General features: G+C 34.4%; 1 long non-coding RNA gene across 1 annotated transcript; it reads left to right on the top strand.

The window, feature by feature from the left end:
* The first annotated feature begins 2365 nt into the window (after positions 1–2365).
* Positions 2366–13747, top strand: LOC126765016 (uncharacterized). The gene is made up of 2 exons (XR_007668232.1): positions 2366–2931; positions 13587–13747. It is a non-coding gene; the product is annotated as an uncharacterized LOC126765016 (long non-coding RNA).
* The last annotated feature ends 13069 nt before the right edge of the window (positions 13748–26816 follow it).

Genomic DNA, 26816 nt, shown 5'->3' with positions numbered 1-26816 from the left:
GGTAAAAGTTTTATCAATTTTAAAACAAAAATTAATGTTGGCTCTTTGTTCGAAGCTCATTTTCACTTCCAATAGATGAAATGTCGTAAAATTCTCATTGGAGAATCAGTAAAGATAGCAGATTCTAACGCACCAGTCGACATATAAATGGCGCCACCAGGGGGCGCTATATTCAAAAAGTCCTGTTTATTTTGGAAAATTCCTTGTATAGCGATCTTAACTTTTTCAAAATGATATGCTTTTAGATCGAATTCTTTTTCATATAAGTAGGGTCTGTAGTATTTTACTGCCCATACTATTGCTAATAGTTCCTTTTCGATGGTAACCAATAATACAATTCTTAAAAGATAATAAAATAAACCTACACCTAACGACCACTTATAATAAAACACTTTCCGAACAAAAACTAATCAAACTCGCGGAAAAATTGCAAAAGCAGAAAGAAAATATAATAAAAAATATCAATAAAAAGAACAGAGTAAACATACAAGATTTTCAGAATGTATATTATACAAGAGAATATACAAGAGAATTGACAATTTTAAAGAAGAGGGAAATCACTTAATATCAACAGATTCCAAGTTTAAAAAAACGTAAAAAACTCAAGTTTATTTAAATTTCAGTATTAACATATACAACATCTAGAAGTAATAGAGAAAAATAACCATAATATAATAGGAACGGTAAATCAACAAATATACATATGTAAATGACAACTTCAACAAAACAAAAAAAAAAACAAACATAGTAGACGATAAAACAGAAATACTAAAAACCTTTGAAAAAATAGACAAATCAAAGAAAAATTGATAAAAATAAATTTTTAAATAATAATTAATATAAAAGAAGCAATTTTTGAAAGAAAAATTAATATTAAATAAACAATTTTTGAAAGAAAAATAAATAAAAAACACAGTATTTGTAAGGGATATTAGCGAACAAATTTTATGAAAATTTGATAAAACAGTTTTTGTGGAAAACTTCAGAAAAAATATTTTCAAAACTATATTTAGCGATTGTAAGAAAAATGTTTTGAAAAAAAATGCAAAACAAATATTTTGTATAAAAAAATGGAAATAGAAAGTAATTTTGTACGAAAGATTAATATTAAATCAAAATTTTTATTTTTAATTTTTTATAAAAAAAAGTTTTAAGAAAAATTAATATAGTTACTCACTGGAGACCATTGAATCTTAAACAATATAAATAAACAATATTCACTTCAAGAAACACTTCAAATAAGAACTCATTCTTGAAGCGAATATAACTTGGTCACACATTTCTATTGATAAAGCGAATAACTCCATCATGCATTATGAAATTAGATACAACAAAACTTATAGCGTATACATACACATAAATGCCTGCTCGCACATAAAATTAGAATGTAAGCGACACAGATTGAAATAAAGATCAGTTCAGTTGAAGAATAGGCCTAAGCGAAAAAGCTCGGTGTTTTTATTTTTAACTCTAAAATGGAAAAATAGACCTAAGCGAAAAAGCTTGGTTTTTTTATTCTTACACTAAAACATATTTCAAATGCTCTTGACAGCACTCGTTATGAATTACATATCTGATTGTGCATCTTGTTGTGAAAATTGATATTTAACTTTTGTTATTAATGTTAAACGAAGATGAAAACTGTGAGAATAGGAATCACGCGAGTTATGGTGTTGAAATAAAAAGCTCCGGCTTTTTTACAACCTCCTTAATTGAGATGAATCTTAATACTGACTTATACCCGAGACAGACATGTAGTAACAATACCATAGTAAAGGTATCATGGTATTCTGTTTACTACCTTGGTGACACACATGGCAATGTAGTAAACTGAAATACTACCTTTGATTCATAGCCATTAAATATTTCAAAAAAAATGTTAACAATAAATATGTAGTTGTGTGTTATTGAAAAAATAAGTGCAATTATTTAAAATACTCTAAAGTTGATGTAAGTATTTTTATCGCAAAAAAGCGATTTGGTTAAAGTTTCTCTAAAATCCTCACATGAAATGAAGCATTTCCTGCTTTTTCGGGAAAAAAATTGTAAAAAATTTTTTGCTTTCCATTTCATTAATTAATTTTTTAAGTAATTTTGACAGAATATTTCAAAGAGCTTTTGTGCAACAGCTTTTAGCAAAGTTTGTTACCTGTTTTTTTAGCTGTGTTTATACAAATACCACAATGAAACAGCATAGTATTGTTACCAGCAAAATACTACATTGTTCATATGGTATTTTGCTGGTATTTGGTGACACACATGTGGTATTTGTACTATATATGGTATTGTTACTACATGTCTGTCTCAGGTATTACCAGCAAAATACTACATTGCTCATATGCAGGCATGGGCAAAGTCTTAGCAGGTGCTAAAAGAGCGTAAGCTATCGTATACGTACACACACCGATTGTCACTAACACGCACAAGCGAAGAGCGTAAAACGAGCACTTACGATGGAACAAAGCGATGTTAAAATCAGTCTGCAATCAGAAGTTGAACTGAGCAGGTTGATGCGCACGAGTTGTATGCCGTATATAAATGAACAGAGAGCTGCATTGGGTGTGTTCGACCCTGTTCGATCACCCTCATTAAAAATCGAGCACGAGCGAGCGCCACACTCGGCAGCAATGGGTTCGATCGAGTGGCACACCCGGCAGCTGCTTTCTGTGTGTTCGAGTCTGTTTGATCATACTCTCTTCAAAACGATCACAAGCGAGTGTCCACCAGAGAGCAGCCTCGGGTTCAAGCAGCAAACTCGGATTTTGTGTATATTATATTTTCGGGTGTGTCGTGCACGTGTTGATTGTGATCAACACACTCGAGTGGCACTCGAAGACCAAAGAATAATAGATAAACATACGTACACACATATGTATGTTTGTTGGCGTCGGGATGTCGCGTTCTGTCTTAGCTTCGTTTGTTGAATTAGACGTATGTATGTATGTACATATTACATATTAAATAATAATAATTCAATTAAAGAATAGAATTCACTCAAAACTTATTTTATTTATTAATTAACACATTATAAATAAAAAACAAACATTTCATTGCACTTAAATATTTCTTAAATATTTTGATTTTTTTAAAACATAAATTTCAAGAAAAAAATAATAAATAACAGAAATACATTATATTATTAGTTAAAAAACTTATGAGATCGTGTTAAGTTTTATAATTTTTAATCAGTATAGTTTTTATAGTACGAATTTAAGAACAACAAGCTGTCTACCGATCCGGGTCCCAGTCTATTTCTTTTTTCTGATATTATGTTGCCAGCTAAAGAAAAAGATCTCTCAGCCGCTGCACTGCTAGCTGGCATTGAATGAATCTGACATGCAAGTTTTGATAAATGAGGGTATTTCTTCTGATTTATTTGCCACCACTCCATCAAATTGAAAGCTTCAGTCATCTCAACTACTTCCTTGCTATATCTTTCTACTTCGTCTTCAGGGTTTTCTGTGGTATTTGAGACAGATGGCTTAAGCAAATTTGAGAAAAAGAATGCATCATTGCTTTTATTGGAATTCGTAGCTGGGAAACTTGACTGACTTTGTTCTAAGTCACTTTCATTAAAAGAAAAACGTGATGTCGAAGCAGAAACGGGAGTGGTTGGGCTTACGGAGTCGTTTTCCGTCAATAACACAGACGATGATTGTGTAGAAGTTGGTGTATTATATTGAATTTGAGAAATGCAAAAATTCTTTATACAATGTAAGTCATCTGACTGCGTGTTTATAGCAGGCGGGTACAAAAAGCATGCAGCTTTATGCCATATACTTAAATTGGCGACCCATACTTCCTCAATTTTTTGTTTAATATTCGCTTTCAACATCGATATTGCAGCTATGTCATCACTATTCGGTTCGCAAATACTTTTTATTTTTAAAATAGATGTAAAAACATAACACAGCGATGGAGAACTACAAAGTTGTAATTTCTTGAACACAGTTTCAAAATCCTTGCACAATTCAAACAAGACTTTTAAAATCGGTATATTAACGTGTAGCAATCGTTGGCTTTCTCCGTTATCAATTAGAACGTTGTTAATTTCAAACCAATTGTCAATTATGGATTTAATCATTCCGTAGTGGGAATTCCACCGAGACATTGGACATTGGGCTTTCAATGAAGTGGGTAGTAAATGCTGTAAATTTGCTTTTTTAAAATATTTTACAATTTTTTTGCAAGACTCTAAGACATCTGTCAGCTCTTTTGTGTCCGCGAACGACTTATCCAAAACATTGGAAAATAGATGGCTGCTGCAGTTTATGCGTATATTTTTTTGCAATGCTTTTAACATATTACTTCCCCTGTCAGTAGTAAATTTAACTGTATCCATATTCTGAACTCCATATTCCTTAAACAAATCATCAAGCTTCTTAAAGATATAATCACGCGTAGATCTCTGAAAATCCATGGTTTTCATACCCAGCACCATATCATAAAATTTTAGGTCTTTTTGGTAGTGGAAGGTGACGCCTAAGAAGTTCCGCTTTCCGTCCACATGTCGATTGTAGCTGAAGCTCCACCGCTGGTCACAATGCTATTTATTTCATCTTTAAGTTCTTTTTTTTTCACTTGCGTACTTTTGGACTTTGCGGGAAATTGTTGTTGCGTTAGGTAGCAAATTTTCTACATCAACGTTCTCGCCATAAGTTGCACCGATCTTAATAAAGAATTTTACCAGTTTCGAGAAGCCAGAACCTTGCACTGCCGAAAATGGCCGGCAGTCTTCAATAATCCACGATGCACATCTTTCAATGGTCTCGTTTTTATCTGACGCTGTGACAGTTTTTAACTGTTGACCCTCTTTTATTTTCTTACAGCATGGGTGACGAACCAGATTAGATGTCTGACCTTTGCAATATTTTAACACTTTTAAACAAGAGCGACAGTAAACGAAACCTTCTACTACAGTTTCATCTGGCTTTAATATTTCCGACAGAACGTTCCAGACGAAACTTCGGCCTTTGCGCCTACCAGGCAAGGTGTAGGTGCCATTGGAAATGTTCTCACAAACCGAATTTTCTATTGTTGTCATTATGAATTATAAAAAGTAAACAAAACAAACAAAACCACTAACCGTTGACAATCACTACGCAATAATAGCATGACTGCCTATTACACACATACATATTGTCAAATTTTGTGCACACTCGTGTGTAACTCGATCACATTCAATACGATCGGGTTAGAGTTTCAGCTCGTTCACAAACGAGTGTCAACTCGGCACTCTATTAAAACAAACAGATATGCTTGTGGTTCGAGTGTCGCGAAAGGCTCGTTCGTTTTGAACATATCTCCTAGCGATCAATACATGTATTCATACTGAAAAGTTTGATCAAACAAAATCAGAATGGACATTCGAGTGTGCACGAAAATGATATACCCGTTGCAGCTCTCTGTAAATGAACACATATGCGAGTATAAACATGGAAGACCAAAAAACTTTATTGAAGTTTCGTTATATATTTCAAATATTCGATGAATTCAAATATAGATTTATATTTTCTTTTCATATACAAATTTAATTTATTTTTAAGTTTTTAAATGAATTAGATTACTAATTTATAATTAACTAATAACTTAAATTTTATTCTTGCTTGAAATGAAAAATAATTATATTTTATATTCAATGGTTTATGCACATATTCTTAAAAATGTGCATATGTATATACATACGTATTCGTAGCATTGCGGCTTCGTGCGACATAGACCTGCTCGTTCGACATCTGCAAGCAGACTGATTATTTTTGGTTGCTGGTACGCTTGGTCCCACAGTAAGCGCACTAACACAATCTCATTTTGTGATGCTTGTTTGATTGTGATGGTGCCCATCCCTGCTCATATGGTATTTTGCTGGTATTTGGAGGCACACATATGGTATTTGTACCATGTATGGTAGTGTTACTATATTTCTGTCTCAGGTATTAATTGACATTGCTTGTTAGTTTTCTTACTCCTAATCATAAAGCTAATCTCCTGAATCTCGTTACAAAAATATATAATAATTTTTATTAAGTTTATATTTATTTTTTTTATAAATGTGTAATTTGTTACCATTTGCCGCCTTGAAGGTGAATATTCAGTGCTTTATTGCTGACATGTGGCCTCAATTTCAATGCAAAAAGTGGGCGTCCCGTCTGAAATTTATTCGATTCAGCCGCGACGGTCACTTGCTAGAAATGATTTTTTAAACACATTAGCAAACATTTGCCTTTATTATAAAGCTAAATTTTTGGTCGTAATATTAATTTACACTGGTGTACAGAATTTTTGAACACGGACTGAACATACCTTGTTTTGTACTTTTATACCTCAAGATAACAATGAGAATAAAAAATAATTCTGAATTTGCTTTTGTGTATTAAAAGTTATATATCGAAAGTGAATTCAGAAATTTATTACAATTAAAATTTTCTGTACTTGAGGCCCTATAAAGATTACAGCTTTTATTTTCGCTTCTTCAAATATTTGAAAGCTTGGGAGTCATAGTATTAATGTATTAATGTAGAATTAAGACCGACAATTATCTATCATTTAATATTGCATTTTCCAATTCGTAATCGGTACATCACGGGCAATGTTTTTAGCGGTAGTTTTCAGCATCATTCCACTATCCCAGAGAGTGAGATAATAGGAGTATTTAACATACCCAACTTGCATTTCAGTCAAAAAACACACCATCTTGAAGTCTCCATTTACTTACCACAAGTAGTTCATATAATTAAGTGCAGTCAATATCATTTTAATACTGTCGTAATTTTCTTTGAGATATACGGAGTATGTCAATGTAATAAATGGAATTTGTTCCCATTGTGTAGTAAAACATCTTTTAGACTTTTTGTTGAGCTATCAAAAAAAGTGATAAATTGTTTTAACAGCGATACCGAAAACTCTACTTCATTTGTTGATAGATTTAAGTCTCATATTAAATCACTGAAATCTTCAAAATTTATGAGACGTGGTATTTTTGTATGTATATTAAAAGTCAAAGATACGAACGCTGTTATTGATAAAAAAGCAAATACATACTTGTTTATAGAACTCGAATATATTAGGTAAAACCAATGCGCAAAATATTTTTTTTTTGTTCTTGATTTTATATACGTTTTTTTTTAGAAAGTAACATCTAAAAAACAAGCCGAGACACTATAAATTATTACAAAATATTTCACAGCGAAAGGATGTGAAACGATGTTAATATTATGCGCAAAATCCGTTTGCATATAGTATTTATAAAGGAATCTTAGAAATAAATTTTGGTAAATCAATTCGCACTCTAAAACTCATATACAATTGTACACCTTCCTACTCAGTTACCCACGACAGTCCTGTCTAAGTAACCGGAGCGGATACGGATTTTATCTGGTCAAGGACTGCCAACTCGGCACCATGCCTCGAAATTATTTCAGGAATGTTTCCTGCCGCTACAACAACAATGACAGCTGACAGCCATATACAACAAAGCGGTTACTCTTTCCTCGTTAAAGGCTTTGTTGGTGTCAATCCAGCAGATTATTCCAATACATATGCAAACTTGATCACGACGTAACCTGAAATGAGTCCCTAAATAACGATACCACCACCTCTTTACATAACAATTTTAATTAATGAAATAATTTCAAAATGCATCTAAAAATGTTCATTTTCTATTTTTATTGGCAGCAATTTGAGAAAGAGGCCGACTTGATTGTCCACGCAAAACATTTTTCGCTCCATTTTGCTGCCCATTCTTATAACGTGATCGAACCTGTCCCCTCACATTCTGATTTTGAACTCCACCACTTACACGTGCTTTATTGATTTCAGACCGATTTCTTGTTTTAGCCTGTGCATCATCCTTTACCATATCAATTACTTCATCTGGGATCCTCAAGTATTTTATAGTACTACCTCGTACATAGCATTCAGGCATTCGCCAAAATCTATCTCCGTCCTAAAACAAAACACATTAGTTAATTTTAAATTTAGTATCCGATAAATTGACTGTTCTACTAAATATCTAAAATAAATATTCGAATCGGGATTTTAAACAGTTATGAGCTGTAAGAGGAAGTTTTCCAGAATAAAATACATGGTTTTTAAGATATCTGAATTAAAAGTTCTTAATTTTTATAATTTTAAGATTTCCAATAGGAGGCGCCAATTTCGATATCATCACAAAATCGACAATATTTGTCGAAATATATCCGCTGATGAGTGAGTTGCGGAATTAAAAAACGGGGCATTTCTAAGTATTTATATATGTATGTGAAAAAATTTGCTATGGGCTCATTAATTATGTTTAAATATGTATTTTAGAGGCAAGAGACAAAAACACACCAGCAAAAATTAATTTGAATTCGTAAAACTTTGTACTTAAGGGATTTTCCCAAAGGTAGAAAAAAAGTCCAAAAAAAAGGCTTTGACGATCAACGACAATTTTGCGGCAAATTGGATAACTGAATCGAGCCGTTGAACCCATCTTGTTTCACATAACTTCATAAGTTGTTCGCCAAGTATTTTTCCTAATGCGGACGAACGCTTGCGATACGTCTTCTTGAAAAATTTGTCCACCTCTCTTATGGTATAGCATACCAATCTTGATTAATCATATCTTAACAAATTTGTGTATGAAGCAACTAAACTAACCCCTGCGTCATTAATCACTTAAAGTTGTGTTCGTCAATAAATCAAAAAAAGAAGCCCAGCAAATTTTTAACACGAATTCTCGAATTCTAGCATAAAAATAATAATTACTTTCAGTTACGGATCTGATTGAATTTATTCACAATTTAATCTACATACGTTGATACATTTTGTAACTTCAGTGGTATCTTAGCATTATCTTATATATAAAAATAAGTTGGGTTTATGAATCGCGGTCAATTAGTAAGCGATCGTCACAGCACGACTTTTCAAGCAAGAGCTACGATGTTTGATGAACTTTATCTTGAAGCATTGTACATATGGTGCTGTTAGATGCTGGATGTACTCTGTTGGGTGGCAAGAAAATGGTTTGGCCCAAGCACAGATTCTACTTTGGAAATTGAAGAAATCATTTCTGCGGAAATTCCTGATACAGAGATAAATCCAGAATTATACGAAGTGGTGAAAACCAAAATGGTGCATGGACCTTGTGGATACCACAATCGCACTTCGGTTTGTATGTCTGACAATAAATGCACGAAACAATATATTCCTTTCGGAAACGCAAACTGGAAAGGTTGAATACCCATTCTATCGGCGACGCTCACCAAACGACAATGGCAGAATATTCAGCATTAAATTTAGAGGTGTGAATATTGAAGATGACAACAAATGGATCGTACCATATTCGCCACTGTTGTCTAATTCACATTCAAAACTCATATCAATGTAGAGTATTGCAGTTTGGTGAAATCGATCAAATACGTTTGCAAGTACGTCACCAAAGAAAGCAACATGGCGGTTATTGGCTTTGAACGAGATGAGATCAGCAAGTATCAAATTGGTCGATGCGTGAACTGCAATGAAGCGTTTTGAAAGATATTTACTTTTGCAATTCATGAACGTTTCCCGACTGTTGTGCATCTTGCAGTTCATTTGGAGGAGGCCAAAGAGTATATTTCAACCCAGAGAATACAGTACAGCAAATGGAAACAGCGCCAACAACAAAATTTACGTTAACGAGTTTTTTCTCAACTTCCGTCAGTGATCCGTTTCCGAGAACATTGCTCTATTCGGAAATGCCTTGATATTATACATGGAATGCTTCGTCGAAGAAAGCAAGGCCAAACAGTAGATGGACATCCAGGTGCGTTCTCAACAAATGCATTATGTCTAATGTATACAATCCATCCGAAAAACGACGATTGCTTCTATTGATTAATGTACGCGATTCAACTTCATTTGAGTCATTGTGTATTGTGAATGGTATGGTCTGTGCATCTTTTTGAGAGGTATGCCAGCTATTACAATTGCTGGAACATGGTAATCACTGGAATCAAACGATGGACGATGCGATAGCTACTTCGCATGCCATTGAAGTTCGTACACTTTTTGCAATGATCATTTCGACATATCAGCCTTCAAATCCGCGTCAATTATGGGATACGAACAAAAATAACATTGCCGAAGACATTTTACATTGTATTCGCTAAGAATTCGAAATGGGCAAATTTCGGTTGATACTTCCAGTGGTTTGATATCAATTTCACCAGCCTTTTGTCGACTCACTTCAATGAAAAATGAACTCATCACGAATAGTTATCTAAACATTGGCCACTATCGTAACTACGATTGCTTAGGTTCACAAATTTAGCTTCCAAACATACCGATGTTAATGACTTAAACTGGAAGATTTAAAGTCATTTTCCGGATGAAGACGAAGACATGAATTATCCAGTAGAATTTCTAAATTCCTTGGAGAGGCTTGGTATGCCGCCGCTTCATTTGCGTATCAAAGATCTGTCATTATTATGTTTCGCAATCTTGATGCGCCGAAACTGTGTAATGGAACCCGACTGATTGTGACACATCTATCGAATACAAGGGGGCAGAATGCTTGATTCTACGGATTCCTTTGGAGTTCCACGATTTGCCATTTCAGTTCAAACGTATTTAGTTTCCAGGGAAAATTGCATTTGCGATGACAATCAACAGGACAGAAGGATAGTCGCTAGAAGTGTGTGACATAAACCTGGAAATGCTATGTTTTTCACACGGCCACATATATAAGAGGTTGTCAACAAAGTCTTGCGGTATTTTCGCTAGTTGACGCTGAAAGCGCGTAGTTCTAGTTTTATCGTCGCATCGGGTCATGCTATACCTTTTTGGAAAGCTCATTTCACGCGCTAACACGTGTTTGATTGATTGTCGTTTCTTTTAAGTCGTTCGTGAGTTATAGCGTCGCAAACATGGAGCAAAATAAAGAGAAAATACGGCATATTTTACGGTACTACTACGATAAAGGCAAAACTACATCTCAAGCCGCCAATAAAATTTGTGCATTTTATGGACCCGATACAGTTTCCATTTCCACCACGATGGCTCCGGAAAGCCTGTCGTCGAAGATTCTGGTCCGACCAGGGTTATTTTTTGAAGCAAATGTATCTAAGCAAACAATATATATGTAAACAAACCTAAACAAATAATACATTCTGTATTTAAACAAACTATCAACTAGTAATAAGTAAAAATATGTACTAGTTAGTATAAATAGAAGTAAGAAACATGTAATAAGTTAGTCTTAAGAGTATAAATAAAGAGTACACAATTCGGTGCAGCTCAAAATATATTCTTTTGACTCATTTTTACTTAATGTAAAAATGAATTGGGGGCTCCACCGGGACGGCAAATTTATTTGTTATTCAAAAAGTGAGATCTTATTCCGAAATTAATAAAACAAAAAATTCCACAGGAAGTAGTACTTCCAGCACTAAATGCCTGACAAAAGTGCAGAAACAAATGGTAGTGGATAGAAGTATAAACCCTGTAACAGCGGACAATACTTCCAGAATGAATCAACAGCAGATCCTGAAAAAACGGACAGCGACGAATTCAGCAAGATTTACAACAGACCCTGAAACAGCGGACAGCGACAATTCCAAAAAAAAGTGGAACAAGGTAAAAAAGTATAGGTCCTGAAAAATTCTGAAACACTACAGTAAATCAACCATTAAGAAGAAGCAAAGGTAGCCCAACTCCTCGCACAAGTAATTGCATTGATGGTTATTATAAATAAGCAACAAGAGGATTTTGCACAAATATTATCCTCAGTCGAAAAGTGAAAAATTCCACAAACACAGGTAATAATTCCAAAAAAAAAGGCACCAAAAACATTGCAAGCCAAAGAGGAAAATGGTTGTTGAATTCTAAAAAATTAACGCCAATTCAAAACTAAATTATAAGAGCAAAGAAAACATCATATACTAAATTTCGTTAATATATCTTGTCAAATGTGAAAGTTGTCCATACAAGAACATGTTTCCGATCGTTCAGCTTGTATGGAAGCTATATGCTATAGTTAACCGATCTGCACAATTTTTTCGGAGATTACATTGTTGCCTTAGAAAATAATATGTTCCAAATTTCGTGAATATATCTTGTCAAATGTGAAAGTTGTCCATACAAGAACTTGATTCTGATCGTTCAGTTTGTATGGCAGCTAAATGCTATAGTTAACCGATCTGAACAATTTCTTCGGAGATTACATTGTTGCCTTAGAAAATAATATGTTCCAAATTTCGTGAATATATCTTGTCAAATGTGAAAGTTGTCCATACAAGAACTTGATTCTGATCGTTCAGTTTGTATGGCAGCTAAATGCTATAGTTAACCGATCTGAACAATTTCTTCGGAGATTACATTGTTGCCTTAGAAAATAATATGTTCCAAATTTCGTGAATATATCTTGTCAAATGTGAAAGTTTTCCATACAAGCATTTGATTCCGATCCTTCAGTTTGTATGGCAGCTATATGTTATAGTGGTCCGATATCGGCCGTTCCGACAAATGAGCAGCTTCTTGAAGTGAAAATGACGTTTGCAAAGATTCAAAACGATATCTTAAAAACTGAGGGACTAGTTCGTATATATACAGACAGACAGACGGACATGGCTAAATCGACTCGGCTCAACATACTGATCATTTATATATGTATATACTTTATAGGGTCTCCGACGATTCGTTCTGGGTGTTACAAACTTCGTGACAAACTTAATATACCCTGTTCAGGGTATAAAAATAAATCAAACACATACAATGATTAATAATTATACGCCGACTTCAAGCCTAGAAATTTTGAAATGAGGACATTTCATTTTAACAAATGGGGAGAGATAAGGAGCGTATTCCTTATGATATAATCAGAATGTATCAAAATAAAATAAAAGAAAATGCATCAAAACCACCTTGAGTTGGAACAAAGGAAATGTATCTAAGCAAACAATATATGTATATGTAAACAAAATTAAATAAATAATATAATATACATAGATCTGTATCTAAACAAAATAGTAATAAGTAAACAACTAGTTAGTATAAATCGAAATAAAAGCCGTGTATTAAATTAGTCTTAAGAGTTTTAATAAAGAGTACACGTTTCGGTGCAGCTCAAAATCATTTTCCTTTGAATAATTTTTACTTAATAAAAATTAACTCGCAGCCGAAGGCCGCCAACGCAAATAAGAGTTTTGCGCGAAGAAAAATTTTACACACCCAGGTGTTGGACTGACCAAGGTTACTTTTTTGAAGCGCCGCCGAAGGCCGCCAACCCCGGTGTTGGACCGACCAGGGTTATTTTTTTGAAGCGCGGTCAAAGGCCGCTAAAGGGCTATACCAGTGTGACACTTTCAAAAAAAATTTTTTTGCTTTTTCGATAGTTTATATATTCAAAACTATCCTGTGAAATCGGCAAGGTCGTATCTTGAATAGTTTTTAAATGGCAGTGTTCTAAACAGCGACCGCTCAGAGGAGCAAATATATATAAGTGAAACTTAAAACGATTTTTTTTTTTAATTACGCCATTTTCTTAATTTTTGATATTTTTCAAAGATCGTAGTTCATTGTATAGAAAATATATTTAAGTTTAATGAACATTTTGAATTTTTTCGTTTCAGCTACTCATTCGACCGGAATCAGGCCAGCAGTTGAGACACCTTTTTTCGGCACTTCCGCAGACAGCAGATAACTCCGTTATTTTTCAATATTTTTGTAACTAAAAATTTTGATATAGCTAAAAATATACTTTATTACGTCCATAGAACGTCGAAACATTCAATCTAGTACTTTCTTTTAAAAGAATTCACGAAAATCGCCTAATTTTTCATGCGTCACACTGGTTTATCCCCTTAACGCAATAAGGAGTTCTACGCGAAAAAAAACTTGACACATCCCTTTGGCGGGTAATAAAAAGATTTTTTGCGATAGACAACAGCAAAAACCCTTTTGGAGTTTTATCTATTTTCTTTATTTCTTTTAGTTCATTTACAAAAGATGTCGATAAGGCAGCTCTGATTATTTGACAGACTGCAACCCTTTAGTTGTTGTTAAATAAATAGATTTTAGCAATAAATTTAATATTGATATACAACTATTTTTGCACTATATAATAAAAAATTAGTGCATATGAATTAGTGAAGTGTTAGTGAACATAAAAATAAAAATATAATTGTAAAATTTATTTTAAATCGTAAAAATACGTAATTCAAATAGTAGTAATTTTCAACTTTAAACGCAAAAATGTCGAAAATTTTAAGTTTCCTGCGGCTATAACTATATATATTAGTGATCTGGAGAACCTTTCCTATCCGACCATACCCATTTTATTCTCGAAATTTTGGGACGATATACTAAAGTATTCCTCAAGCAACAATACCGCATTTGCGATGAAGACCAACTTAAAGAAATTCAATGGCTGCCAATTCATCCAGAAAAAAACGGTTTGCTGTGGTTTGCGGGCCGGTGTAATCATCGGTCCATACTTCTTCAAATATGATGCCGGTGAGAACGTAACCGTTGTTGATATAGCGGCAAAAGTCTGCGAGTTGACAGTGCTTGGCCGGATAAAAGTCCGGGTTCGTTCCAGTTACGTAGACTCGACTGTTGTGAGAACGGAAAACGTAACCGTCAATGGGACCATTATCGCGCTATGAATACCGACTATTTGATGCCTTAAATTAAAGTCCGTGATTAATAATAATCTCACGTCTTTGGCCGTTCCATCTTTGAAACAGATAATATTCAATAAATAAATGTTAAAACAAGCATACCGCAAAATAAATTTGAAGTTTCTGTGTGATTTCTTTAAAAAAAGTAGGGAACCTCGAAACTCTTATTTAACAATCCAGTGACCGAATTCAAGAGTGAGTTAAAAGGTAGACGCTTTACTGAGAACTCTGTTACAATTGGTGTTAAAAATGTAATTTCAAATAAATTCCCAAGGAGATTATTATTCCAAAATGGCAAAGTTAAACAATTTAAAGATTCCACAATTGTTATTGTCAAATAAATTACCAAGGAGATAAACAATTTGAAAATTCCACAACTTAAAAAAGAGCTGGAGCAACGCGGTTTCACGAAAATTGGCGCAAGTCCGTAATACAGTCGCGGTTATGAGAAGCCATGGAAGCAAAAACTGTCGATGTCGGGGAATGTGTTTCAATTAGAATAAGATACTATGAAGATAGCAAGAATGCCGCTAGTAGTCTGTGACATTTTGTAGAAAAACGAATAAACAAATGATAAAGAAAAACTATTTTTTCTAATATTTGTTTCAATCCATGATATATTACGAATAAATACAGGGAAAATAAATATAGCTGACCCCGCAGGCGTGAAATTATGTGTTTTAAAATAAAATGAAAGTCAACGCAATATAATTGAAAATCATTTATTTGCGATTTTAATACATTTTTTCAATGTAACGCAGCTTGATATAGTACAACATTTTTTGGTTTCTTTTCCAGTGCGTAAATGTAAAGAGAAAATGGTTTTCCAACTCGTGACACGCCACGTATAGCTGGCCGTGTGAAAAAGATGGTATTTCCATGTTTATGTCACACACTTCTAGCGACTATCCTTCTGTTCTGTTGATTGTCATCGCAAATACAATTTTCACTGGAAACTGAATACCTTTGAACTGAAATGGCAAATGGTGGAGCTCAAAGGAATTTGTAAAATCAAGCTTCTGCCCTCTTATATTCGATAGATGTGTCACAATGAGTCGGGTTCCATTACACAGTTTCGGCGAATGAAGATTGCAAAACATAATAATGTTAGATCTAACTGTGAGTCGCAAATGATGCGGCGGCATATCAAACCTCTCCAAGGAATTTAGAAATTCCACCGGATAATTCACGGCTTCGTCTTCACTGTCAAGACGAACGACCGATTTGTAAAAGCGCAAAACTCCCGGCATTTGACTTTGAATCTTCCAGTTTAAGTCATTAACATCGGCAATTTCGGAAACTAAAATTGCACGTGCACTCAAGCAATGTTCAGGTAAACATTCGTGATGAGTTCATTTTTCATTGAAGTGAATCGACAAAGGCTGGTGGAATTGATATCAAACCACTGGAAGTATCAACCGAAATTTGCCCATTTCGAATTCTTAGCGAATACAATGTAAAATGTCTTCGGCAATGTTATTTTTATTCGTATCCCATAATTGACGCGGATTTGAAGGCTGATATGTCGAAATGATCATCGCGAAAAGTGTACGAACTTCAATGGCATGCGAAGTAGCTATCGCATTGTCCATCGTTTGATTCCAGTGATTACCATGTTCCAGCAATTGTAATAGCTGGCGTGCCTCTCAAAAACATACACAGACCATACCATTCACAATGCACAATGACTCAAATGAAGTTGAATCGCGTACATTAATCAATAGAAGCAATCGTCGTTTCTCGGATGGATTGTATAAATTAGACATAATGCATTAGTTGAGAACGCACCTGGATGTTCATCTACTGCTTGGCCTTGCTTTCTTCGACGAAGCATTCCATGTATAATATCAAGGCATTTCCGAATAGAGCAATGTTCTCGCAAACGGATCACTGACGGAAGTTGAGAAAAAATTCGTTAACGTAAATTTTGTTGTTGGCGCTGTTTCCATTGGCTGTACTGTATTCTCTGGGTTGAAATACACTCTTTGGCCTCCTCCAAATGAACTGCGAGATGCACAACGGTGGAAAAACGTTCATGAATTGCGAAAGTAAATATCTTACAAAACGCTTCATTGCATTTCACGCATAGGCCAATTTGGTACTTGCTGATCTCATCTCGTTCAAGACCAATAACCGTCATGTTGCTTTCTTTGGTGACGTCTCAACACTAATATGAGTTTTGAACGTAAATTAGACAAAAATGGTGAATATGGTACGATCCATGTGTTGTCAACTTCGATATTCACTCTTCTAAATTGAATGCGAACATTCTGCTGTTATGGTCTGGTAAGCGACGCCGATACAGTGGACATCAATCATTTTCAGTCTGCGTTTCCGAAAGAAAAGCACGTGGATATTCTGTCGTGCATTTATTGTCAGACAAACAAACTGCAGTGGGATTGACGCGAAGTCTATGAATCATATTGGTGTTCACCACTTCGTATAATTCTGGATCTATCTCTGGATCAGGAATTTCCGCAGAAATGATTACATCAATTTGATCACCATCCACAGAAGAATGTGCAAACCTCTTTTTTGCCACTTAACAGAGTACATCCAGCATGAAAGGTGAATTTTTAATTTATACTTCGCGTGTTTTTCGAATCGGTAAATTTTTCTTTTTTTTCTGAAAGTTGGAAGTACTGTTAGTGACATCTATGCTAAATTTCATGTCAAAATATTCATTAGTAATTGAGATACGCGTCGTTTTGAGAGGCTCTAAAAGTGAATTTTTCGATTTTTACTATGTATGAAATTATTGAATAAAGAAGTGCGATAATGCACCATCTCATACTGCATTGGTTATTAGTGATCATTTCGCACATTTTCAACTAATATCGTGCCGCAACCACAGCATTCGCCTAATTTACCTTCTTGTAATGTGTAATGGGGATATAAAAATAAAATTAATGCTCATTGATGCACACTATGCATCAGATATATCAACATGGCAGCAAATCGAATTTTAAGACAAAACACCAGCAACGTGTTTTGAGAATCTTGGCCATACTAAACTAAAGCACGGATATCTACTTTTAAAAGAATCATGAACTGTAATGATACCCTAACCATGCAACACCTAACAAACTGCTACAACGACACATCGCAAAATGTTGATTTGCATACCGCTATAGCAACACTGGACTACGAAAATACACCCAACTCTTTTTTTTACACGGTTTCTTTATACACGAATTTGAAGTTACACGGATGAAAAAAAATTTTTTTTTTGTAAAAAACTTTTAATCTAGTAGGGTTTAAATATCACTGTCTTGTAATTATGTTTGTGTTTACAACACTTAGCACCATTGTTGAAATGAACATACTTACATAGTAGTAGCTGGGAAATCCACTTATTCGATAACTCTTACCTACACATTTTGTTCGCATGATATTTACATTGTTCAAATGGATATCTCCAGCGATGATACCGACTTTAGTCCAGTTCGTCGCAAACAATTGCGCTTGTTATCAAGTAACGACGAATAATTATGTATGTATGTATGTATTTTTTCTTTATTTCTATTCTAATTTTTCTGTTCTTAATTCTGAATTAACAGATTTCTTTTGTTTTTTGCTTAATCTACCAATTTTTCACCTGTATGAATTATGTATTTTAAGTTTTAATGCTCAATAAAATGCCATATGAACATACAATTTGTATGCATATCTGAAATTTTACAGTTTTCAACATTTTTTACACGGTTTTTCGAAGTAAATATAGTTCTTTATTTCATCTTAAACGGTTTTGAGATGACATGGAACGTATCCCCCATTTTACTATAGGAAACGCCTCTTTTTTTACACGGTTTTTTTTTTACATGGATTTCTGAAGAACGTATCTACCGTGTAAAAAAAAAGAGTTGGGTGTATAAGTAAATATCTACCTCCTATACTATAAAAATTAATTTAGAGTTGAAATGTACACATAAGTAAATTAAAATGTATCTATACAAAATGGGACGAAGGCTTAAACAGTCAGTTTCCCTTTATTTTTCTAGTATGTCTGTATATTTATTTACAGGACATATTAAAATAAATAATAAATAAATCAGATTATACCACAATGGTAGGAAATAAATAAAACATTCTTGGTTTTACAACTTCTTTCTGCATTGTCGGTCTTCGGCCGCGCTTAAAATACACCCATGGACCCTGGTCGGCTCAACAATGCGATGTCTTTAGATCTTTTCTGTTCAAATATATAACCTGGTAGGTCCAACGCGGGGATCTCCTCACTTTTTCCGAAACGACAGCCTTCGAGCGGTTCAAAACAACAATCTTAATCACACCGCGCTTTCTCAGAATAGGGAAAATACTGAAATATTTTTCATTCGCTATCAACGATAACGGTTTCTTTATCTGGGGTGTAATCTTCTCTTTTTTTATTTTATTTTCCTTCATTTGCAAGAAATACTTGCTAATTTTTGGAATGCAACCCTTTTACATTCGGTAAATAAGTGAGATTTAAGGAAAACTTGAATTATGATTTAAAGTTATTTATGCACTATTTAATATGAATAAAATGTGCAGAAAGAATGAAGTGTTAGAGGATATGCAAGTAAAAAATACAAGTATACATTTTATTATAAATCGAAAATAAAATACATCCTATAAATTGTTTGCTTTTTAAACTAAAATTTCTCAAAATCTTCAAGTTTACCCATGCCATACCTAAAGCGTATTCAACTAAATGAAATAAGTATCTGAGATTTCATTTTTCTTTACGCTTATTTGACAAGTATATTGTCATATCTTTAAAACACACATTTATCATAAAATTCATAATTCGAATTTCAAAAGTAAACGAATTTAAAAACGAACAACAAAATTTATCTTATACATACTATATATAAAAATTAAACGCCTTTGTTGTATGCCCGTGCATTACGCAACCACAGCACGGAAAGACGTAAAAAAGGGTATTCCTTTAGTTCTGGAAGGTCCTAATGGCGGACTTTTTTTGCAAAATAGTCCCCGATTTCGCAACTTATGTCTATATTTATAACAGAAGAACGGCTGAACCGATCTGGCTGAAAATTGGTGACGAGATAGCTTGGAACCTCGGGACGGGTATAGGCTACTTTCTATCGTTTTTATGTAAAAAGTCACAACAATTCATAAATACAAAAAATTACATTTCAAAACTTAAGCAGGTGTTCAATATTCATGTAAGGATCATTTGAAAATTTGTTTCTTCAAAAATACAAAACAAAATCACACAGCTACTGGCAGGGTACAGTGTTTTTTGTTTATATACACATATACAAGTGACATATATACGTACATATGTCGACTACATATGTACGTGTGTAACTCAACTCCTAAACGCCTCTCTCACACTACGCCTCTTATACTCAGAGATAGGAGCTCGTAGTGTGGGTGGCGAATAAGTAAGCTTATGATTAGGAAATCATTATTGTTTAAGCACTTGAAGTGAATTAAAGGTCATATAATTTGAGTTAAACCTAAATCTCGTGTGTTTATTTTTCTACTGGCGCAGTCGGTAGGATCTGTGAAAAAGATCCTTTTAAAACGAACCAATATTCATTCTTTGTTCTAATCGCAAAAATTAAATATTAAAACAAACAAAAATTAATTGCTTACGTGAACTTAAAAAATAATTTATGTGAATGATTCAATAAAGATATGAAACAATTATAATAATAAATAAAAGTGTTTTCTAACCTAAGCTGTTAAACAAAGTTAAAATAAAATAAGCAAAAATGTACTTTTTTTTATATATTAGTACAAAACAAAAAGACAGACTCTTAATTTTCGTTAATCTTTTTGTTGGTATTATTATATTTGAATGACCTCTGGATGCCTTTAACTGATTTCGGTCGACTTCCAATTGACCTTGATCTCAAACCACAAATGGAAGTGGAACTTAGAAATCGCACTGAGTGAAACAAATAAAAATAGTGCAAGCAAAAACTAAAAACTAAATAATAGCAACAAGTGAGTGCATAAACAACAACAACATAATTGTGCGCTATACTTTTGAACACTAAGCAGTTGGCATACCTGCATTGTTGTTTGTGTTGTAACTTACAAACGTGAGAAACAAAAATATTTTTGAAGCAGAGAGCAATGCGAAACAACAACAAAATATTTTTTTATTTATGTCTTTGAGAATACACTATCCAATTTTTGCATTGTGTTGTTATAACAAACATATGTATATTCGCTGCTATGAGAGATTTAAATACTCCGCACTTTCCAATATAAAAAGAGTAATAGATGGACTTAAGTAAAGAGTTAGAAGCTTTAAATGAGTACTTAAGAACATTACAGTAGGTTGCCAAATTATTAGGGACAGTCGCATTTTTCCCCAATTTGTTGCTTTGGGCGCAGTTGAGTGCGGTTTTAAGAGGAACAACTTTACAGGAAAGTACTTTTTGCGTTCACCACATCTTGATAACACCAGTTTTAAGAAGATTTTGAGAGTTAATGTATTTGTTTACTTTCTACAAATATTTTATAAACAGTAGACTCGCAGGGTGCTGAACACGTATTTTAGTGAAAGTTGAGTTGAAATGTAAGTATCATAGTTGTATTATTAAAAAATAATGAATTTGGACCGATTTTCAATATAATATTTTTTTTATTTTGCTCCAGTATGGGTCGAGGGTGTGATTTGTCCGGAAGGAAAAAATCATAGATTAAAACTCTTCTCCAGCACACAAGCCATTTGCAAAGGAAGATAGCAGAACTAGCTGGAGTTTCTAAGACAGCAGTGAATAAAATAAAGATTAGTTTGGATCAAAATCAGTCACCTTCGCCAAAAAGAAAAGGCAAGAGTGGAAGAAAACGTATAACAACATCACGATCTGACCGGAAAATTCGACACATTTGCTTGCAAAACAGGAAGAAAAGTGCTGGGCACTTAACTCACTTAGTTCAAGAGTCTGGAGTACTAGTATCCAAAAGAACGCAGCAAAGGTTAGCAGAAGAAGGGTTGACTGGTCATCGTCCTGTTAAGAAACCTCGGTTAACAGATGCGATGAAGAAAAAACGTCTTGCCTGGGCTCAAAAATACTGCCAGAAGACTGATGAGGACTGGAGTAAGGTCAGCTATTATTAGCAACTTACACCATTTTTTAAATCATATATTTGAAAATAATAAGCAACTTTCTTTTTTTTCAGGTATGTTTTTCAGATGAGTCAACATTTGAAATTCTGGCCGACAAGAGCAGCTTCGTCAGGCGACGTCCAGGCGAAAAATATCTCCCTGACTGCATTGTGGAAAGGGTTAAACACCCTGTTAAAATGATGGTGTGGTCTGTCATGAGCGCTAAAGGGGTTGGACGTCTCTACATTGTCCAGGGTACCATGAGACAAGACCAATACAGACAAGTTCTGGAAACTCGACTGTTACCGCAACTTAAGGATTGGTTCCCAGACGGTGAGGAATTCATTTTTATGCATGATTCAGCGCCATGTCATAAAGCAAGAAGCATAACCAAATTTCTGGCAGACCATAACATTCCAGTTTTACCTTGGCCTGGCAATTCACCTGACATGAACCCCATAGAAAATTTATGGCAGATTACCAAGGCCGAAATTGCCAAAGAGATAATAACTACCAAGGTAAAATTGATTGAAAAGTTAATAAATGTATGGCACTACAACCCCATGATTAAAGAAAGTGCCTTAACGTGCATAGAAAGTATGCCCAGACGGATTAAAGCACTCATTGAGGCGAAAGGAAATGTGACTAAGTACTGATTATTAATCAGAAATATTTTATCTCGCTCATATGTATATTTTTGAAAAAATTATTTTTATTTTTTTGTTCTTATGTTAGTTTGTAAATTACTCTTTTATTATTATTAAAGCTTCTTATAATTAAAAAAATACCAATACTTCACTTATACCATATTTTTGTGACTGTCCCTAATAATTTGGCAACCCACTGTAGATATTAACGCTGAAACAAACAAAATAAACATGGCTGAAGCACAACAAGTAAGAGAGCTGGTGATGCAAAATATTAAACTAATTCAGCCTTTTAATGGTGATGCTAATTACTTAGCACTGTATGTCGATAGCATTGATTCCATAATGCCTGTGGTTGCACCAACGCAGCCGGCTGAGCGAGCCTTTTATTTTAACTGCATCTTACGAACTTTACGAGGGGCAGCTTTGGACATCATAAGAAGGGAGCAGCCGTCAGATTGGTCCACGTTAAGGGAACTTTTAGTTGATGAGTTTGGAAAACACACTCCAATTTCGACTCTTATTTTACAAATTAGTAACATAAAATTTAAAGGTAGTGTACGCATTCTTTGTGAGGAAATAAATAACGCAATTTGTAGAATTAAAGATTGTATTAAATTAAAAAATAAAAGTAGTGCAACTAAAACATTTTTGACAAATAAATTAGAACAATTAAGTATCAAAACTCTTAAAACGGAATTTCCAAACCATTTAACTGCGTTGATAAATGCAAACCTAGCCACTAATGTAAAGTCTGCAGTTAAAATTTTAAAAGAAAATGATGCCTATGACTATGTTGTAAAAACTAACTCACGCGCTCCCTTTTACCCTAATAATAACAAACTTCATAAATACACTTTACCCTATAGAAACCATTTTTGTCTACCTGTTAATAACAACATTCATGCACAGGGAGTCCCATCCAGTAATACTACTTTAGGTCAAAATCAATCCAGACAGGTAAATGTTGGCCAACCCAGTCAAAAAAATCATTGTACCCACTCATTACATAGTCCGATTACACATACCCCAGGCAATGCCCTGCAAACAAGTTCATTACAAACACGAGTATCTCATCCCGTTGAGCCAATGGATCAGGATATTTCAAATTTTCAATTAGAAGCCTCGGAGGACGGCAACAGGTAAAGTTGTTCTAGACAAAAAGCAGGAAATAGCTGCTTTTACTAAACATAATTTAAAATTCTATGTGTATACATTTTCTGAAAATTACGAAGGACTTTTAGGTTTTGATATACTTAAGAAACTGATATTTTGAAAATTAATTTTCGAATTCACTTTAGCAGTAATTTAAATGTTATGAATGATGACAACGATGAAACTAAATTTAGACTAAGCCACTTAAACATTGAGGAATATAAAGAGATCAAAGGCCTATTGATAAAATTTAGCCACATTTTTTATAAGGAAGGAAATCAATTAACTTTCACCCACAAAATAAAACTTAAAGTCAAAACCATGCACGAAGATCCTATCTACGTAAAGTCTTACCGATATCCGGAAGTGCACAAGGCGGAAGTAGACAGGCAAATAGCGGAAATGCTGGAGCAAAAGATTATTTGCCATAGCGATTCCCCGTACTCTGCACCGCTGTGGGTTGTACCTAAGAAACCGGATCAATCAGGGAAGGAGAAATGGAGAATAGTTTTCGACTTTCGTAAGTTAAATACAATAACGATAGACGATAGGTACCCGATCCCGAACATGGATGAAATCTTAGACAAGTTAGGTAAATGTATGTACTTCTCTACGTTGGATTTGGCTCAGGGTTTCCACCAAATCGAGATGGACCCTGCTGACAGAAAGAAAACAACATTTTCTGCGCAAGGAGGGCATTACGAGTTCTTGCGTATGCCATTTGTGCTGAAAAATGTCCCAGCTACATTCCAAAGACTGATGAACACATTATTGGAAGGGTTAATTTGTAAAAATTGCATGGTGTACCTAGACGATATTGTGGTGTTTAGCACGTCACTTCAGGAGCATATCGAATCGCTCGATAAAGTTTTCCAAAGACTGTCTGATGCTAACCTTAAAGTACAGCTTGCCAAGTGTGAGTTTTTAAAACATGAAACAGAGTTTTTGGGGCACGTAGTAACCCCATCAGGCATAAAGCCAAACCCGAATAAAATTAAGGCGTATTTAGATTATCCTGTACCTCAAACGGAAAAAGAGATCAAACAGTTTTTGGGTTTGGCGGGTTTTTATCGCAAATTCATTAAAAACTTTGCAAAAATTACCAAACCGCTAACGAACTGTTTGAAAAAAGGTAACAGGATAAATGCTCAAGATAAAGATTATTTAAATACCGTTGACACCATTAAAATTTTGATAACTGAAGATCCTATATTAGTGTACCCAAATTATGAAAAACGCTAACTACGGACGCTTCTAACGTGGCCTTGGGTGCAGTGTTAAGCCAACAAAGTCACCCAATTTGCTTTGCGAGTCGCACTCTGAATGAGCATGAGCATCACTACTCTACTACAGAAAAAGAGCTGTTAGCAATGGTTTGGGCCACTAAATATTTTAGACCATATTTGTATGGTAGGAAGTTTACTATCAACAGCGATCATAGACCACTTCAATGGTTGCATAAATTAAAGGAGCCATATGCAAAACTGCAAAGATGGAAGATACGCCTCAATGAGTATGATTTCGACGTGAAATACATCCCGGGCAGGGAAAACCACGTTGCGGATGGGTTATCACGCATAAAAATCGAAGAATGCAATGCTGAGGAAGATGAAATCGCCTCAAATTGTGCAACCACTCATTCGGCTCAGGAAGATAACGAAAGTTATATCCAGATGGCTAAATGAGTTAAGCTTTCCGCCCTCATACACCACTACACCACACAACACACCACTCATCAAGCAACTCTGTCACACTCAAAAAGCAACACTGACACACTCTCCACACTTGGAGACCACACTCTCCACAGCCCAACGAGCAAAAAAGGGCTCGTCCTGAAAGAAGCGTGCCTTTTTTTTCGGTCACGACCTACGAGCGAGCAACATCAGCGGACTTTTTGATTTTCGACGCGCAGCAATTTTCTCAGTTTTTCACAACCATCGTGTGTCATCATTTTTGATTTTCGGCGCGCAGCAATTTTTTCAGTTTTTTACAATCATCGTGTGTCATCATTTTTGATTTTCGGCGCGCAGCAACTTTCTCAGTTTTTCACAACCATCGGGTGTCATCATTTTTGATCTTCGCACAGCAGTTCATCCAACCTACTTTCGATTTGTTTTATATACACTTGGTGCAGCCTCCGACCAAGGAGCCCAACAATTCACGGTTTTCCATACATTTACTGTCACTCCACTGGTATCCGACCAGGGAGATTTTCTTCTTTAACATTATACTTAAAATATTGTAAACGCATTTGTGAAGCTTGTGAATATCCTCCTGAATTAAAAGGCAATCATTTGGCCATAACAAAAAAGGCATTTTATTTCGGAGTGGGTGCTAAGGTGTAAGTGCTAAAGAAATTATCTATAAGTAAGTAAGTGGTAAAATAACTATGGTCCTTCGAGCCATTCTGAATGGCACTATGGTAAAAAGCTAACAAGCTCGTTTAGCTAAATATAAAAAAAAAACATTTTTCAATAAATTACTAAAAGTGGAAAAAGTGGCTTGTGGAAAATACATGTATAAGTGTAGTGAAACAGAAAACAGTTACAAATACAAAGTGCTCGAAAATTTAAACAGAGTACAAAAAAAAAAATATTGAGTGAAAGTGACAAATAAAAGTGAATAAGTGCGCAAGTGCAAACACAACATATGTGAAATTATAAAAAGAAAAAAGCAAGATACAGTGCCCACAAAAAGCCCAAAAACAAAGTTTGGGTAGTGACAAAAAAACAGGAAAACAAAGAAATTAAAAGCAAATAAAAATACACATACATACATACATATATACATCACAGTGCGGTGTAAAAAATAAGCAGTTATAAAAAAAAAAAAAACGGGCGCGGAAAAAAGGAAACAAAACCACCTAACTAATAAATAAAAAACAAAAACAGCGGGCGCGAATATAACCATATATGTAAAAATACATATTAATATCAAACGGGCGCGGAATTAAAGCACAACTAACAACAAGCCAGCAAGGAAGGAGACCACCGAACCATCCCAGGGCAGGAGCACAGAGACGAAAGCCTTCCGACACACACTGTCGCCAACACTAATCCCCAAAATCCCATGACGGTTATCAAAGTGAGTCGTATCGATTCCATTTAGTATTTAATTTTTTCAACTCTCAATTTCTGCATATATGTATGTATATTATTGCGATGAATATTTTATAATAAATTCATTTAACTTGCATAGAATAACTCATCAAGTTATTCTCACTTTATTTTATTGACCTTGCAAAAAAAATGCCGGTTGTCAAACAGTTATAAGTAACTTTTGATAAAAACGGAAATATTGCAA

This window comes from Bactrocera neohumeralis, unplaced genomic scaffold, assembly GCF_024586455.1.
Source record: "Bactrocera neohumeralis isolate Rockhampton unplaced genomic scaffold, APGP_CSIRO_Bneo_wtdbg2-racon-allhic-juicebox.fasta_v2 cluster10, whole genome shotgun sequence".
Lineage (NCBI taxonomy): Eukaryota > Metazoa > Arthropoda > Insecta > Diptera > Tephritidae > Bactrocera > Bactrocera neohumeralis.
This window is presented reverse-complemented; position numbering and strand designations above follow the sequence as displayed.